The 5,000-nt window shown below is 25.3% G+C and overlaps 1 long non-coding RNA gene across 1 annotated transcript in view; it reads right to left on the bottom strand.

Annotated features, from left to right (window-relative positions):
* The window catches only part of LOC144534905 (uncharacterized), a 6,335-nt gene that overhangs the window by 658 nt on the left and 677 nt on the right, over positions 1-5,000 (bottom strand). The window contains exon 2 of the long non-coding RNA XR_013503625.1: positions 1-4. This exon is cut by the window's left edge and continues 127 nt beyond it. This is a non-coding gene — a long non-coding RNA (uncharacterized LOC144534905). The remainder of the gene's footprint in view (positions 5-5,000) is intronic.

Raw genomic sequence — 5,000 nt, forward strand, 5'->3', positions numbered from 1 at the left:
CCTGCTGCAACACACACACACACACACACACACACACACACAAAAGACACACACACACACACACACACACACACACACACACACACACACACACACACACACACACACACACACACACACAAACACAGACACACACACACACACAGAAACACAGACACACACACACACACACACACACACACACAGAAAAGTGTTTGGATGTGAGCTGCGTGAGAGACGTACCTGTCTCCAGACACGGTGAACAGGTGTCTGCAATCGCTGCTGAACTTCAGACCTGTTACTATCTCTGAGAGACACAGACAGACACACAGTTTAGTTAAACATCCAGTACTCACAGTCAATCACACACATTATTTCATTCACTGACGAGTGTTTTTCTCAGGACAGGCAGGAAATGCCTTTAAGACACTAAAGTTGGTTTAGAAAAAAGAAATAGTATAGTATGTCGAAAAAAAAGTGATTCAAAAAACATAGTACTGTAGTTCAGTCAGTAAGGTCCTGGCTTGGGAAGTGGAGGGATGCTGGTTCAAGATCCTGGACGGAACAAGTATGTTGAAAAAAGTCATAGTAGAGTATGTCAAAAAAGTCATAAAAAGTCATAGTAGAGTATGTCGGAAATAGTTAAAAAAAAAAGTCATAGTATAGTTTTTTTATGGTGGAGCAAAGCTACGCACTCATGGGGAGAACATACAAACTCCTCACAGAAAGGCCCTGAACGCCCTGGATTAGAACCCACAACCTTCTTGCTGTGAGGTGACAGTGCTAACCATTGGGCCACCATGCTGTCAGTATAATATGTCGAAAAAAGTCACAAAAACTCATAGTACAGTAGGTCAAACAAAAGTAAAAAAAAGTCATAGTATAAAATGTTGAAAAAAGTAAAAAAAAGTCATAGTACAGTATGTCAAAAAAGTAAAAAAAGTCATAGTACAGTATGTCAAAAAAGTCAAAAAAAGTCATAGTACAGTATGTCGAAAAAGTAAAAGAAGTCATAGTATAGTATGTAGAAAAAGCAAAAAAAGTCACAGTAAAAAGTAATAGTATAATATGTCAAAAAAGTAAAATAAGTCATAGTAAAAAGTCATAGTATAATATGTCAAAAAAGTATAGTATATGTCAAATAAGTCATAGTATGTCAAAAAAGTCATAGTATAATATGTCGAAAAAGTAAAAGAAGTCATAGTATAATATGTCGAAAAAAGTAAAAAAAGTCATAATATAGTATGTCGAAAAAGTAAAAGAAGTCATAGTATAATATGTCGAAAAAGCAAAAAAAGTCACAGTATAGTATGTCAAAAAAGTAAAAAAAAAGTCATAGTATAGTATGTCGAAAAAAAAGTCATAAAAAAGTCATAGTATAATATGTCAAAAAAAAGTCATAAAAAAGTCATAGTATAATATGTCGAAAAAAGTAAAAAAAGTCATAGTATAATATGTCAAAAAGTAAAAAAAGTCATAGTATAATATGTCAAAAAAGTCAAAAAAGTCATAGAATAATATGTGGAAAAAGTCAAAAAAGTCATAAAAAGTCATAGTATAATATTTCGAAAAAGTCATAGTATAATATGTCAAAAAAAGTAATAAAAAGTCATAGTATAGTATGTCGAAAAAAAAGTCAAAAAAAAGTCATAGTATAATATGTCGAAAAATCAAAAAAAGTCACAGTATAGTATGTCAAAAAAGTAAAAAAAAGTCATAGTATAGTATGTCGAAAAAGTATAAAAAGTCATAGTATAGTATGTCAAAAAAGTAAAAAAAAGTCATAGTAAAAACTCATAGTATAATATGTCAAAAAAGTACAAAAAGTCATAGTATAATATGTCGAAAAAGTAAAAAAAGTAATAGTATAATATGTCAAAAAAGTCAAAAAAGTCATAAAAAGTCATAGTATAATATGTCGAAAAAAAGTCAAAAAAAAGTCATAGTATAATATGTCAAAAAAGTAAAAAAAAGTCATAGTATAGTATGTCAAAAAAGTCATAACATGTCATAGTATAATATGTTGAAAAAGTAAAAAAAAAAGTCATAGAACAGTATGTCAAAAAATGTCAGAGTATAATATGTCAAAAAAGTCATAGTATAATATGTCGAAAAAAGTAAAAAAAAGTCATAGAATAATATGTGGAAAAAGTCAAAAAAGTCATAGAATAATATGTGGAAAAAGTCAAAAATGTCATAAAAAGTCATAAAAAGTCATAGTATAATATGTCGAAAAAAGTAAAAAAAAGATGTAGTATAATATGTCAAAAAAAGTAAAAAAAAGTCAAAGTATAATATGTCAAAAAAAGTCAAAAAAAGTCATAGTATAGTACGTGGAAAAAAAAAAAAAAAGTCATAGTATAATATGTCAAAAAAAGTAGTAAAAAAAGTCAAAGTATAATATGTCAAAAAAAGTCAAAAAAAGTCAAAGTATAATATGTCGAAAAAGTCATAAAAATTCATACTATAATATGTCAAAAAAGTCATAGTATAGTATGTCGAAAAAAGTAAAAAAAGTCATAGTACAGTAGGTCGAAAAAGTCAAAAAAGTCAAAGTATAGTATGTCAAAAAAGTCATAGTATAATATGTCGAAAAAGTACAAAAAAGTCATAGTACAGTATGTCAAAAAAGTAAAAAAAGTCATATAAAGTATGTCAAAAAAGTAAAAAAAAGTCATAGTATAATATGTAAAAAAAGTCATAGTACAGTATGTCAAAAAAGTCATAGTATAATATGTCGAAAAAAGTAAAAAAACTCATAGTATAACATGTCAAAAAAGTTAAAAAAGTCATAGTATAATATGTCGAAAAAGTCATAAAAACTCATAGTATAACATGTCAAAAAAGTTAAAAAAGTCATAGTACACTATGTCAAAAAATTAAAAACATGTCATAGTAAAGTATGTCAAAAAAGTAATAACATGTCATAGTATAATATGTTTAAAAAAAGAAATAAAAAGTCATAGTATAGTATGTCGAAAAAAGTAAAAAAAGTCAGAGTACAGTATGTCAAAAAAATCATAGTATAGTATGTCGAAAAAGTAAAAAAAAGTCATAGTATAATATGTCAAAAAAGTAAAAAAAAAGTCATAGTATAACATGTCAAAAAAGTCATAGTATAATATGTCGAAAAAAGTAAAAAAAAAAGTCATAGTACAGTATGTCGAAAAAAGAAATAAAAAGTCATAGTATAATGTCGAAAAAGTCATAAAAAGTCATAGTATAATATGTCAAAAAAGTCATAGTATAATATGTTGAAAAAAGTAAAAAAAGTCATAGTAATATGTCAAAAAAAGTAAAAAAAAGTCATAGTATAATATGTCAAAAAAGTCATAGTACAGTATGTCAAAAAAGTCATAGTACAGTATGTCAAAAAAGTCATAGTATAATATGTCAAAAAAGTCAACAAAGTCATAGTATAATATATCAAAAAAGTCATAAAAAGTCATAGTATAGTATGTGGAAAAAATATAAAAAGTCATAGTACAGTATTTCGAAAAAGTCATAGTACAGTATGTCGAAAAAAGTAAAAAAAGTCATAGTATAATATGTCGAAAAAAGTCATAAAAAGTCATAGTATAATATGTCAAAAAAAAGTCATAAAAAGTCATAGTATAATATGTCAAAAAAAGTAAAAAAAGTCATAGTATAGTATGTCAAAAAATAAAAAGTCATAGTATAGTATGTCAAAAAAAGTCATAAAAAGTCATAGTATAGTATGTCGAAAAAAGTAAAAAAAAGTCATAGTATAGTATGTCAAAAAAGTCATAAAAAGTCATACTATAATATGTCGAAAAAGTCATAAAAACTCATAGTATAGTATGTCGAAAATTGTAAAAAAAACTCATAGTATAACATGTCGAAAAAGTTAAAAAAGTCATAGTATAATATGTCAAAAAAGTAATAACATGTCATAGTATAATATGTCAAAAAAGTAAATAAAAAAGTCATAGTATAGTATGTCAAAAAAAGTAAAAAAAGTCAGAGTACAGTATGTCAAAAAAATCATAGTATAGTATGTCGAAAAAGTAAAAAAAAGTCATAGTATAATATGTCGAAAAAAAGTCATAAAAAGTCATAGTATAGTATGTCAAAAAAGTAAAAAAAAGTCATAGTATAATATGTGGAAAAAGTCATAAAAAGTCATAGTATAATATGTGGAAAAAGTCATAAAAACTCGTAGTATAATATGTCAAAAAAGTAAAAAAAAGTCATAGTATAATATGTCAAAAAAGTAAAAAAAAGTCATAGTATAATATGTCAAAAAAGGCATAAAAAGTCATACTATAATATGTCGAAAAAAAGTCATAGTATAGTATGTCGAAAAAAAGTCATAAAAAAGTCATAGTATAGTATGTCAAAAAAGTAATAAAAAGTCATAGTATAATATGTCGAAAAAGGTAAAAAAAAGTCATAGTATAATATGTCAAAAAAGTATAAAAAGTCATAGTATAATATGTCAAAAAAGTCAAAAATGTCATAAAAAGTCATAGTATAATATGTCGAAAAAAGTTAAAAAAGTCATAGTATAATATGTCGAAAAAGTCATAAAAAGTCATAGTATAATATGTCAAAAAAGTAAAAAAAGTCATACTATAATATGTCGAAAAAGTCATAAAAACTCATAGTATAGTATGTCGAAAAAAAGTCAAAAAAAAGTCATAGTATAATATGTCGAAAAAAAAGTAAAAAAAAAGTCATAATATAGTATGTCGAAAAAAAATAAAAAGTCATAGTATAATATGTCAAAAAAAGTAAAAAAAGTCATAGTATAATATGTCAAAAAAGTCAAAAAAAAGTCATAGTATAGTATGTCAAAAAAAAGTATAAAAAGTCATAGTATAATATGTCGAAAAAAAGTAAAAAAAAAGTCATAGTATAGTATGTCGAAAAAAAAGTAAAAAAAGTCATAGTATAGTATGTCAAAAAAAGTCAAAAAAAGTCATAGTATAGTATGTCGAAAAAAAAGTCAAAAAAAAGTCATAGTATAATATGTCGAAAAAAAGTAAAAAAAAGTCATA

The sequence above is a fragment of the Sander vitreus genome, chromosome 20 (genome assembly GCF_031162955.1).
Source record: "Sander vitreus isolate 19-12246 chromosome 20, sanVit1, whole genome shotgun sequence".
Lineage (NCBI taxonomy): Eukaryota > Metazoa > Chordata > Actinopteri > Perciformes > Percidae > Sander > Sander vitreus.